Below are 14,492 nucleotides of genomic sequence, written 5' to 3' on the forward strand. Positions count from 1 at the left end.
CTTTACGTAAAGTGTGTTATTCCATGTATAATTTGCACATGTATAGTCTTGTGTTGCACTCTGAATGGTAATCAATGATTTATGAATACGTTTGTTGTTGTGGTGGAGTATTCTGTGCCTCCTTGCAGGTCATTGTGTATTCATTTTGCAAACGTAAAATAGTGCTATTCATTACTCCGTACAATTCGCTTGCGACATCCAACCTTCGATATTGAGTGCCTTCTTGGTATGCTCTCTGACTTGCCTGCAGCTGTTAAAACTCCATTACCCTGAGAATGTTGAACGTTAAACTGACGCTCGGTACAATGAGGTGATAAGTTGCCAAAGTTTGAAATGCATTTCTTCTCGACCTCGATCTAAAGCAATAATTCCACAGTATAAGCTGTAGCTTGAACATAAAAAGCAGTGCATTATGGGTGATTTTGTTTGCGCCTTGCTGAAGTGATGGCCCTTTAAATAAAAACTCTGCACACAAAACAAGGCACCCACTGGGCGCGATCTGCAGGTTCCTTTAACTCACGCCTTGGCCACGACCCACAACCCTGAGCCGACAGTGGCAGTGGTGCAAGGAAAAGAGAGCCTAATTGTGCCAGACTTTCACGCATTTCGCCATTAATAATTTGTTGATTTTTTTTATTGGCAAGCCACGGCTGTCGCTACCTCGTGCCTGTGTTCATTCAAATCTTGTTTTTCGTGGAACATAACCCAGGGGGGGGGGGGGGGGTGGGAGTGTGGAGTGTTCGCTCTGAGTGCCTCGTGCTGGCTGTGGGGGCCCTCCTCGTGGGGGCAGTGAGTGGGCCCCTCCTCGTGTTGGCAGTGAGTGGGTGCCCCTCTTCATCACGCCTTGAGATGGGATGTCCACACAGAACCAGTGTTCCCAGAGCAAAGATGCACAAATTCTGCCCAGTTGGTTATCCTCTAAGATTCCACCAGGATAAATAAAACATTACGACCGGAGTCTCGTCGATTGTTTTATGACGTCGATTTGCTTGCAGATGCTGCCGTGAACTGTTTGTGGTCCAATTCCTGAAAGCGCCGCGATGGATGGATAGAAAAGACGGCAACTATTGAAGGGATGAACAGGGGTGAGACTGTGAAAGAGGACGAGAGATCTCGTGCATGAGGAAAGAGCGAGAGACGTTGGGGGGGCGGGGTTGAGGGAGGATATGGAAAGGGATGGAAGGTTATAAAGAGTGGTATTAGATGGAGGGAGAGAGGGGGAACGGGCTGGTGGGGGTGGGGGTAAAAGTAGAAAATGTGCCGGTATTAAGACACCCACTTAAACTTAACCAAGCTCTTAAAACTTTGGAGCGGGAAGGTCATGTTGTGTGCACTGTGGCTGAAAATTCAAAAGTTGCCGTGAGTTTCAAAGCCTCGTTCGTGCATGCGACTGGGAATGTGCATCCATGACTCTTTCACCCCGAAGCTCGGCCGCCTTGCTTCTACCGGACTGAATAGCCAGATATAATTACTGCAGGCATGGTGGGAGATGTAAAGCTTGGCTGCTGATGGCTCGACTTGGTGTGCTCCCTTTGTAGAAAAATTGGCATGTTGTAGGAATTGCCGCTCTGCGGCGGACGAACGTCAAAACGTCGCTATGCTGAAACGAGCACTTTGGGGGCAGTGTCGATCGTGTAGATTTAAAATAATATTTAAGAGCAATTGTAGTAATTTGGGGAATAAATTGAGTACTGTATCAAGTTACTAACATAATGTTTAAGAATGGGAATTTCATAAATTTCGTTGCTCAGCCCTTGAGATCACCGTCCCTTCTTGCGCAACCCTGCAGGAGGCCTTCACACCAAAATCGTGGATCGAGAACACGATGTTAGCACGTGAGAGGGTACAATGTGCAGAGGTTAAACCAGGGACATATGTTGTCACACAGATGCACAAGAAGGCACGAGTAATCTCAGACTGACCGACACCGTGCAGGCCCTAACAGGCTGTACGGGTCGGACCTCACCATCGTCAATCGAGAAGGAGCAGGAGGAGCAAGAGGGACCCACCACACACATGACTTGTGTGGCGAATACTAAATAGGCGGTGGATATGCTCCGGAAATGATGTTCACCCACAGAGGGCGGCAAGGTAACATTTGAGCTCGGAGGGAAGCGAGCAAGGAGACGACGGCGACATGACAAGGCCAGAGGTCACCTGGTTGGTGACCCGGGCAACCGGTGGCAGTGACCGAGCGATGAAAAGAGACCAGGAGCCTCCATAGATCACATGAAGTCACCTTTCATGAGTAACCATGAGGGATGCTGCGGTACGATGACGCCATGGTACGCCATGTGATATCAGCGCCTCAATAATCGTGTATCGTCCGTTTTGTGTGAACAGTATGTTGAACTTTCGCACCGTACGGAGGTGCGGGGAAGGATAGTTAACTAAACACGTAGTTTACACCATTGGAACCTCATTTGCCAGAAGAAAAAAATATGACAATTGGTTTTTTACCCTTTTATCTGGCAACAAAACTGACACCTTTTTTACAAGGAGTCATGTTTGCATAGACCACAATACCTGCAGTCATAATGCCAACAAAAAACATAACTCTGATAATGTATGCACTGTTCTTGAAGTTGATTGGTCCACACCCGAGACTAGTCTCACATGGTGTTGGACCAGATGACGCCAAAAGGCGCACAACTCAAAGACAATGCACCATCAGAGTATGAGAGACTAGGCTCTAAGGAAAGCTGTCTCGGGTGTGGACCAATCAACTTCAAGGACAGTGCATACATTATCAGAGTTATGTTTTTTGTTTGCATTACGACTGCAGGTATTGTGGTCTATGCAAACATGACTCCTTGTAAAAAAAGGTGTCTGTTTTGTTGCCAGATAAAAGGGTATAAAAAACAATTATCACAAAAGATGTTATGAAGGAAATTAGTTTTCAATCTAGATTTAAAAGAGCATATCCCCAGTGGCGTCTTAATTTTGGAAGGAAGAGCGTTTCAGACGGCCGCAGAAGCACATCTGACAGCGCGCTATGCGTTGACCGTCTTTGATCGATGGCTCGCCAAAAGCCGCTGCTGCTGCTGCTACGATGATGACCGGAGTTAGCATGCAGTGAGGTATTGTAGTTTTGCACAATATGATCCCATCGTGGCCATCGTTGCTCATTTAATTGTTTCGATATTAAATCTCCTGACAATTCACGCACCCTATACGCTTGTCTGAGTGAGAGGTCACATTGTGGTTTTATTTGTGCTTGCCGGATTGCTTGGATTTCAGTGGAGGTTTTGGATCGTGGTAATTCCTGCATTCGTACTGGTTTTTTAAAAATCTTTATATTAAGTTCACTTGCTTGTGTGCTTGCTTGCTTGCTTACGACCGTGCAAATCTTTCGGTCGTTTTTTAACCCACTTCCCGTGATCCAATCGAGCTGACATTTTGCACACACAGACTCGTTGTGCGTGACAATTAATTTTCGTGAAAATTTTTTTTCCAAAATTTTACACTGTTTAGGGAATTTTTTTTAAAAATATTTAATTACCAATTGCTTAATGGTGGCAGACATCTCAAGCCAGAGGACGAGAGGACTCTAGCCGCCATGCATATAAAGGATTTATGGTGAAAAACTTTGTTTTTACGGGTTAATTTTTTTTAAATCCCAGGTCTCCAGAAAAGAGAAATGTTGGCGTCTTGGTTGTGACGCGTGGTTTAAATCGAGGGACATCGGTGAAGTCGCAGGCCATCTGCGTTCTCTTTGCGCCACCACTGCCAGAGCCCGCGCTGTAATCCGGCACCGTGGAGGTCAGCGTTGGTGGATCACACAAATTAGTGAAACCCTGCAGGGATTAATCTTGGTTCTTTCGGTAAAGTCACGTAGAAGGGAAATAATAAAAGAATAAAAATAAAACATAATAAAATAAAATTCTCACGACGTTTCGGCCAGCCCTGTTCTTCACCCGAGGACGGCTGCTTGCGTTGTGGCCGAAACGTCGTGAGAATTTTATTTTATTATGTTTTATTCTTATTATTTTATTATTTCTCTTCTACGTGACTTTACCGAAAGAACCAAGAAGATAGTGAAACCCTCTTTTTACCCAAGCATGTCAGGGTCACCATCTCTTGACTTGCCCAGGGTATGGTGGCAGTACACCAAGTGAGTTAATTTCCATCGGTATTCCATCTGTACGGGGACTGAGTATTACCCCCCCCCCCAACCATCGCACACGTGGGGTTTGTCTACGTTGTACTGTACTCCAGTGCCTCCCACATGCGTAAACACTCGTTCATTATGTTGGCCAAATATCCCAATACAGTACTACAGAGCTCGGGCAATCGTTGGTCAGGTGGGTTTCTGACCGCCTTCCCCATTCGTCTTTTGGGTTTCCAGCGCCTCCGTACGAAAACTGCGCGCGTTACAAACTCCCCATCAGAGTCTCGACATTCAGTTCGCGCGAATGACGATGCGTTACACAATTACAACAGTAATATTCATCATATATATATCACTGTATAAGATGCATAATAGATGTGTTTGGGTTAGATCGCGTAAATACGTGTCGTTGAACCCGACACCACCCCGACACGGCCAATTAGTAAGGTTTGTCACGGTGTGTTTGAGAGTAAACCCGCAACATTTACCATTCGAGCACCGTGACGATTCGTCGATAATTACAACAACCAGCCTCATCAGAGCGACAGCCAGAGTTGTGTGAAGAACTCCTGCTGTTTCGCTCTTAAAAAGTCCTATATAAGCTGTGCTTGCGTTGGAAAAACCTCAGCACGCGAATAGTCGCCTCTGCCCTCACCGATTAAACCGATCTCCCCCTTCCATCTCCTAACAACTCACGGCACCGGCTTCTCTCTCCTCCCCCACGAGCCCAAAGGGGGGTGGGGAGTGCCCTGCGCTGCGTAATTACATCTCTTCGTGCGGATTTTCATCTCTCGCAGAAACCCCGTGTGTTTGTTTACTCGAGACGACATCAATTCCCAGCCTCGCCTGGCTCCTGTCTTCCCCCCCACCCACCCACTCACCCACCCACCTCCTTTCTCTCTCCTCTGTCGAGTTGTAAATGCAGTCGTTTAACTTACTCCGTGCCGGACGTCGTTCCACGGGCGAGGCATCAACGCGTCTGTGTCATCTCGGCGTCGCCGCCGCCGATGTCTGTAATCGCAGCTCCCGTTGGAAGTCCATTCCGTCTGCGGTTCCAGCGGACTGCGGTGGGTTAAACAACACGGAACGCATCCCGGGTGGGTTGAGACGACAACTCTTTTTTTTTCTTTCCGCAAAGCAAATAAATGCAATAGGCAACGACCGAAAGCGACGAATGCGGTGATAATGTCGGACGTTTTTTTGGCGAGGCGTGCTCAGAACGAGTGGCACCATTCTTAACACGAGTTAATAATAACAACAACAGCAGTATCACGGTGTCGCGTGGAGAGGGCTCTTGAGTGAACAGGCGTCACCCCCCCCCATCACTCGCCCATTATATTGGGGAGATTGCTTTGTTGGGGGTGTGGGGATTGTCACGAGCAGGGGGCCGATACGTGGCGGAGAGTCGCGGGCTATTGTGGTGGCGTGCGAGTGGAAACGAGCCGAGGAGACTTTGTCATCTGTATGGAGGTTCGTGAACGAACATCGCTCGAGGCTTCCAGCCGTGGTGGGCACCACCACCACCTCCTCGTCACACGGGAGGATGTCGGAGTCTCAGAAGTAGTTTGGGCGGGGGGGACCCCGTTCTAGACGTGCTCTTCTGACACAGCGTGGTGCACTGCTTCCTGCAAGAGCCGCTCACCGCATCGCCGAACCATCCAGTCGGACAGGAGACTATCTCCTGTAGAGGTGGCACGTAGTCGTGTATATACTGTCAAATACACTCTACATGAATACAGGTGACACGGGGGAGGCGTGGGAACGCGGCATACCGGCTGAGACCCGGGGTGAGGATGAGGTCTGGTGGAGATGGAGACACGGAGGAGGTGTGGGGACGGATGAGGTGTCTGTAGATACTGAGACACAGGAGTGGGTGGGGACTGAGACACGGCAGAGGAGTCAGACACGGCAGTGGAGTGTGTGGAGACTGATCTCGGCTCCCACGCCACCTCGAATCATTCCGGATGACTCGAGAAGGTCACACAATGCTACCTCGTGCAGTGTCTCCATAACCATATTTGTTCTTGTTTTCTTGTTTCTTTATACGCTTGAGTAGGCAGTGAGTTCCCCGTCTCGACCTCGAGAGAGGTCCACCGCGCCTGGATTGTAATTGTCACGAGCTGCGTTTCTTCAGTGCTTAACGGACCCCCTTGCGCCCCCGTTACGGAGCGGCTCCGAAGGGGCCACGGCGAGTCCCCGTGATCGATCAGCCTGACAGCCACCGCTCTATTATTTGCGCGAAAGCTCGACAACGAGAAAGCCGCACCGTCGACCATCAATCACTCCCTCGCCCTCCTCGCCCGCCCGCCCGCTCGCTCGCCGCTCAATCGTCTCTGGCGGACTGCGCTGCTCGGTGGTGATGGCAACTGGCGGGGGGGGGGGGGCTCCTGGACGAGCTCTGAAGAAGAAGCGGCCAACCCGGAGACTGCAGCGGTCCCACAACCTTTTTGGCAGCAGGGACCGGTTTCGTGGAAGACAAAAAAAATTCACGAACCGGGGGGGGGGGGGGGGGGTTCATCATTGGGTCTTTGCCCCTTTTCAAAGAAGCTCTCCAGCGACGTTAGACATTTACTCATTTATGGCTAGGGGTTAGAGCTTGTGGGCTTACCGAAACTGTGACTGAGACGAGTGCGCAGTGCGGGAAAGAGTGGCAAGAGGGAAGTGGTGAATAATAAAACAATGGGGGCGGGTCACGCGCGGACTCACCGCTCAACTCCTGCTGCTGCGCGGCCCGGTTCCTAACAGGCCACGGGCCGGTACCGGTCCGCGTCCCGGGGCTTGGGGACCCCTGGTGTAGAGGGCACGTGGCCTATGCTCTTCCACGCCGCCCACACGTGTTGTAAGCGGGGGTGAGTGGTACCCACCACACACACACACCCTCACCCCCCAACCCCACACTTTACCTGGCGTCAAAACAATAAATCTGCTACCCAATCAAAAATTACGGCGAACATTTCCGTGAGTGACAACTCCGACTCGACGTGCGATGACATCGCCGGGTTTCCAAATGCCACGCGTAGTCGGTATGCGAAGGTGACAAACGATCGCGCGACGCATCCTTTTTGTACGGAGAATGTGGAACAGCGGCGACGGGGTTTTTTTTTGCGGCTCGGCACATTCCGCTGGCATTTACGGCCGCCACTAATGAGGTGGAACATTCCTTCCTTGGCTCGTTAACTGCTCCTCTGGCCAAGGCGAGGATGGCACACCGTGACTCGCTCGCGAAATGTTACCGAGCCATTGAATACGAGCATTCAGACCCCCGACGAAGCACAATCCAATTGTATACATTCGTACAGACTGTGCTTCATTTCTTTATTATTGTACACAATGAGAGGTTTTTTTTCCAGCGCGGAGACGTCTGGGGCGGTGCTCATCTCGCAAGCTTGAGCCAGTGGTGGAAGTTCCACGTTGCATAGGGACGATGGCCGCTGGCTCCACCACAATGCAGTCACTTTGTTTATTATTCCCGGAATCGGGCTTGGCTGAATCAGCCATACACCAGGATTGAAGCTGGAAACCTCTGGTGGTGCCAACGACAGCAGCAGCAGCAACATTTCATTTTGATGGGCAGCAGTGATCCGCTCCCTTTCGCGTCTCGTGCATGATAAAGTGTACGTGCTAATTTCGTCGTATATTTTGTAATTTCACAGAAAGTATTCGGCAACAAGATGGTTTTCATATTCTTTGGGTCTTTCGGGAAAGTCATGTAGATAGGTTAAAAAAATAATAAAATGAACAAAAAAGCTACGACGTTTCGATCGCAACACAAGCGATCGTCATCAGGAGGATAAAAGTGGGGGGGAGGGGCACTAAAGACAAGCTGTTTTAAAGGTTTAAAATGGGCGTAGCCCAGGCGTCCTGGTATCAGAACGAAGTGGGCGGGGCATAAGTTCCCTGGAGCCTGCGCAAACGGAGATGGTTATGTTCATGTGAAACAGGAGAGGGGGAGCCGCATGAGACGTGGATAAATTAACGACTTGTGGTACGCCCAATGCAGGGGCCACGCCGCAGGAACTGGAATTGCTCGTCCCATCTTTTTGGTAAAATACAACTAACATCGGAAGGTGACAAGATGGAGACATCACAGCCAGTTCTGACTTAAACTGGTTGATGACGTATTCTTAGGTTTTTTCGGTAAAGTCACGTAGGTAAAACATCAAAATTAATGAAAATAAAATAAAATAAAACAAAAATCACGACGTTTCGGAGGCAACACAAGTCTCCGTCATCAGGTGGGACCGTCACAGCCGAATTAGCTGCATCAAGTGAGGCAATGATTCAAGATGTAATCCCTTATAAGCAAGTTGAAGGGGGGAGGAGAGGGGGGGGAGCTCATCAGAATGTGGTAGCCAATGAATGGAACGTGATACAGCGAGCGTGCTGTGACGGTCCCACCTGATGACGGAGACTTGTGTTGCCTCCGAAACGTCGTGATTTTTGTTTTATTTTATTTTATTTTCATTAATTTTGATGTTTTACCTACGTGACTTTACCGAAAAAACCTAAGAATATGATTCCTTGCAGTCACGAAAGCTTCAAATCTAGAATGAATGGTTGATGACGTCCTTCCAATGATTGCTGAGTTTTTACCCATCCTCTCGGTTGAAATTGTGTGTCTGTATATATGGATGGCTTCATGAACGAATCTTTGTTGATAGCAAGTGGGCTTGCAAAGTACCTTCGTCTTAGAGAAATACATTTCGTGTGAGCCAACCGCATTAAAACAATGATCAGCCACGGCTGAAGTGTTGGTCCTCCCATGTTTCAGATCTGCCTTATGTTCACGAACACGGTCCGAGACATGTCGCTTAGTTTCCCCAATGTAACTACTGCCGCAGACACATATTAGTTTGTAGACGCCGGGGTATTGCATGTCAGGGATCACATCCTTCACAGATGGGATCAGATCACGAATTTTATGCACCGTGTTAAATCGAACCTGGATCTTGTGTTTGCGCATGATTTTGGAAATATTTTTGGTGATCCCTGCTATGTATGGCAAGTTGATGGTTTTGATTGGGTGCTCAGATGGTTCTTTCCCAACGGTTGGGGTGATAGCATTACGGATTGTGTAGTCCGAATATTCATTCGTCTTGAGAGCTTGGTGCACGTGTTTCAGTTCACTGGCTAGGTGATGATGGTCGGAGATACATCGAGCTCTATGGTGTAGAGTTTTGATGAGGGAATTCTTCTGGGGTGGATGGTGGTGGGAGTCAGGTTTTAGGTCGGCATCAGTATGGGTGGCTTTCCTGTAGACAGTGGCCCATTGAGCCATCTGGTCTCTTTTCACCTCCATGGTGAATTTGATGGCTGGGTGTATGGAAGTGATGTGGTTAAGGAATTGGTTCAGAGCTGGTCGGCCATGTGGCCAGATGACAAACGTGTCGTCTACGCACCTCTTCCACATGGACGGACGTAGAGTGGATGCCTGGATAGCGCCTGCCTCAAAAATTTCCATGAAAACATTGGCTACAACCGGAGATACGGAAGAACCCATTGGGGTGCCTTCAACTTGTTTGTAGAAGTTTCCATTCCATGTGAAGTATGTGATGGTGAGGCAGTGTCTTACCAGGGCCGGTACATCAGAATTCAATGCTTGTTGAACCAAATCTTCAATGATTGCATTGGTGTCGGGCACAGGAACTTTGGTGAACAAAGAAATTACATCGAAACTAACGAGCAAATCACCTGAAGACAGTGATATGTCCTTAATTAACGATACCAAGTGAGCTGAGTTAAGTACAGATAAGGTGGTCTAACCAATGAATGGCTGCAAGGTATCAGAAATCGGGCCAGTTTGTAGGTGGATGAGTCAATGGTAGAGATGATGAGACGATGGGGTGTTCCTTCTTTATTGATTTTTGGTCAGCCATACAATCTGGGTGGTCTAGCATCAGAGGGTTTTAAGGAAACCCGCTTGGTTTGTTCAATTAATGAATCCGAATCAGTGATAATACTGTTGTTTTTTGTAACGAGGGTGTTGGTGGGATCTCTTGTAATGTTTGTATAGCTACCATCATTAAGTCGGTCCTGAATTTTGTTATTGTTTGCGGTTTTGTCCATGATGACTGTGCCATTGCCCTTGTCGGCTGAGAGGATGACGATATCATCTCTCTTTTTGAATTGAGATAGCTCAAAACGCTCATCCTGTCTGATGTGGCTGATTGGTATCTTTGCGTTTTTGAGGATTGCAGCTATTTCCGATCTTGCCACGTCTGTAGCGATGTGTCCCAAACCCTTAAGAGCTTCATCAACCTGGGCAATGATGTCATCCACTGGGATGTGTTTAGGGCTGACTGCGGAGTTTAACCCTTTAGCCAGAACCGATTTTAGGCCGTCGAAAATTGGATTATTACTCAGATGAATAACAACCTTGTCAACGTCTAACTTTTTAACATGTGGATCTGGTTTCTTCTTGAAAAGGAGGTTGAATTTGAAAATCAGGTTACCTTTAAATTTAGCTGTCATGTTATCTACATGTTCCCAATCAGATGTAGACATTTTTTTTCTGCCAATGTTAAGTGTGATTTCAATAATGTCTTGTCCACATGATCTATTTCAATTCGGATCAATCTAATTCTCTCTGAGATCAGGGCCAAGCTTGCCCTGAACAAGATTCGTTTAGCATTAGAATATGTGACAGCAGTAGATGTCAGTGTAAAGGAGATCGGTATTCCCTTCGTGTCGCGGCATCTCTACAGAAATGTGAGTGACTCGATCAGATGAGACTGTCTCGAAGTTTGTTAAAATATCTTATAGTAATGTGAAAACCCTCCCCGTAGAGGCGGTTAAAGATGGGTTTCACTCTCAATTTCATAACGGGTGAAATTAACTGGGAAGTGTTATTCTGGAGAAATGCATTTGCCGATTGCGCGTGTATTTTGTCATTCATTTGAGCAGTGTTGCTGCCTAAAACAGGTCGGTGGGTCTTTCATTTGCAAAAATAAATTGTTGGAAAAATATTTTTTCACACAAAATAGCTTCTGTCAAAAGTCTTGCGAGATTGAATCAATAAAATATTTACCCCGGCATTTATTTTAAAATGCCACCATCCACCATTTGCAAGTGGGTTGTCAGCAAAAGCTGTAATGAAACTCATTCTTACTCGTGGCAAGCTGTCACTGCTTTTGGAAATGTGCGCAGACGTTCAAAGGAGGAAATGGTCTTGCACAGATATATTGATACCGATCGTGGTGGTGCCTGCATCATTTTGTGGTAAGAAATAGCCTCTGTCCTCAATACACGATGATGCATTGAAGTATTAAAGCACAGTAACTGATTTTCAAAAGTAAAAAAAAATCAGTTCGTTACAATAAACCTATCTAGGGGCTCTCGGAGGAAAGAACTGCACCAAGTGTTGTGTGGGCTTCTCCCAAAAGCAGCAGAGCAGTGGGGGAGCAGCGAGGAGTGAGAGTAGTGAGGAGGAGCAGTGGGGAGGGGAGAGGATGAGTGAGGAGGAGGAGGAGTGAGGAGTCACAAGGAGCAGGGAGGAGCGGCAGCGAACAGGGAGAGTGGGGCGGAACGGCCAGGAGCCAGGAGGAGCTGCTCAAGAGCAGCCGACGTCTTGCATGGGAATTGAATCGGAACGTTTGAGATTCTAAGTTAGGCTGCACTTCAGTGCAAAAGCTGTTTCCGTTTTCCACCGGCCATCGAGATTTGTCCGCTTAAAAGCTTCCACGAATGGAATTCACAATCGTCTCTGTTTAATGATATTGTGAGCCAGGCTGGGCCAGGATTGACCAATGACATAAGCCCACTTGTCACCCAGGCAATCGGAGACTGCACGGACTTAGATCATTCTTCACTCATCGCTAGGCCGGGCAGCGTGGTGGCGAGCTCGCCGATGAGCGGGGTGTGTTCGGCACGTTTCCTGAAGCCCACCGCGGGTTGCTGAGATTCAAAACCGTAAGCCTGTGGCATTGGGACGGAGTGCGAGGGTCGAGGCTGCGCCGGGCCTTGCGGGGAGGAGTGGCGGTGCCGGCTGCGTGCGCGGTGGGGGCCGCAGTCCACGTCCGCGAGTCGGCAGACGCGGAGGCTCGGGCCGCCTGATTCATCGGCGGTTTCGCCTCGCCACTCGGCGGCACAGCCCAAGTCGACGCGGCATTCAAATTAAATACATTCGTCACAACGTGATTTTACCTGCCTCCCACGAGGTTCAATATATATACAGCGGTGCTCTTCGTTGGGATTTTTGCCAACACAGCGTTGAAATACGGTGTTTTTTTTTCTGGAAGACTTTGCTGTTTTTTTCCTGGATTTTTATGTTGCGTGTAGTCACTTTAAAATGTTTCTTGTTCATGTTTTTTTTTTGTTGCGGTTGCACCCGAGTCAAGAGCCACGTGGCTCACAGGGTTATAGCTAATAAATTAAACTGAAAACTGAAAGTGAAATTGAAAGGCCCCGCAGGCCACTGGCGGCCCCTGGTGGCCTTTAGTCCGGCCCCTGACGTGCGGCCCTCCGACAATGCGCAAATGTGAAAAAAACACCATCATCATCGTGCTGCTGTCAAACCCTATTGGTTTCAAGTGTGTGGCGGCCCTCACACTGATGATGTCTTATCGGCGAAAGTGGCCCCGTGCCGAAGCAACAACGTAAGGAGAGCCTTACCACCAAGAAGGTCCAACCATCATCCACCACCATCACATACCCGTGCCCACACTGCATCAGAATCTGCTGCTCTCGAAACGGCCTCTTTAGCCATCTGAAGATTCACAAACAGGACGCACCAGGAGGACAACCATACTCGACCCCGAGTGATCGCCGATGATGGTGATGGCAGTATTTTTCCTCCCCATGCGTCAGTATATTTCATGATGGGTGATTTTTTTTTTTTACAAAGTCTATAGACTTGAAAAGCTGGCATCTAGACTAGAACTTGTGAGGTGTGAGACAAAAGGTGTGAAAACTCAAAACATGATTATTGGGTGGCTTTCACATAATAAAATAACTCGTGGAATTCCGGAGAGGGGAAGCATCAGTGAAATGGCGCACTCTCTTCACCGGAACTCATTCTCAGCGAATAAAACACTCTCCATACAAAACAACACTGGTAAAGCTAGTGAACCTGCTGATGCCCTCTTAAAATGTCATAGATCACGGCTCCTCAATCAGAGCGGCAGAAGTGTGGAATGTATTTGATTAAAAAAATGAAATCCTCAGTTTGACAAGTAGACTTTCGCGACCAATATTATTCATAATGAAGGTTTTTTGGGTTAGTTAGCGTGAGTATAAATGTGTCGTTAACCCGCAACCACCGACACAGCCAACCAGTAAGGTTTGTCACGTAAACAAATCGTGGCAATTAGTTACTACTTCAGCCCACCGGAGAGTATCCACAACATTTACAATTTGGGCACGACGTTTCGCTGGTAATTACATCCAGCATCATCGGGCGATTTTCCCATAATTCTGGCAATCTAAACCAAAAAAAACTGTATTATGAGTGAAAATACTGGATTCAAAGAACTGCTGCACGTGTGCGACACGGTCGATGTTGCGGTAAGTACAGCCACAAACAACAGGACTTTCCCAAATGCGGCGCCGAGTGGAAATTCACAAATGTTCGTTCTGTGACATCCGCCTTTGACGAGTGAAGGGAGACCCACGCCACGATGAACGCCTCCGAGTTTTGTCCATGATTTAAGTGTGCTGTAACAGGATACAATGGATCCGCGACAGAATGAATGATAAATTATGTTAATGTAGAAGGAAGCCAATCAGTGTCAAGGGGCGGCCTAATATGGGCTTTTTCGAACCACAAATCGTCGGTTTCGATCCAAAAATCACGTGATAGCAATCACTTTTATGATTTAAACATTTGTATTCAAAATATCACAGCTTGATCCGTGCTTGATCAATGCTCAGACATAGGAATTCAAAATATTATAGCCATGCTTGATCCAAGCTTGATCGATGATTAATTGTATCCTGTAACAGCACTGCTCTGGCTGACTTCCTAGCTCTGCGAACCATTCATTGGTCAAACGTAAACATCACATTGGAAAATGTCGCAAAGCACTTTTAAAGCAATTTGAAAAATTATCTGATCGTCCTGAGGCTTTTAAACGGTAGAAAGAAATATCATTGTTACTGATAATTAAACAATTGATGCAAAAACGCATGTGGCTAATCAGCTGGTTAGAGATCGCTTCTCATCTAATTGGGGGTTAACATTTGTGCGAATTCTGCATTTCTTTGGATAAGAGGAGCTTCACTGCACTCTAATAAGTTGGTAATATTAAAATGCTTCGGTGAAACATTTTACTAAAACTTTGGCGATTGATGCTTAGTGGAATATATAGTAGTGGCGCCCTGCCAGGATGATCCGGTGGTGAGATGTTAACTACCTCGCCTCGTATGTGGGAGGTTGTCGGTTCGA

The sequence above is a fragment of the Lampetra fluviatilis genome, chromosome 9, assembly GCF_964198595.1.
Source record: "Lampetra fluviatilis chromosome 9, kcLamFluv1.1, whole genome shotgun sequence".
NCBI lineage: Eukaryota > Metazoa > Chordata > Hyperoartia > Petromyzontiformes > Petromyzontidae > Lampetra > Lampetra fluviatilis.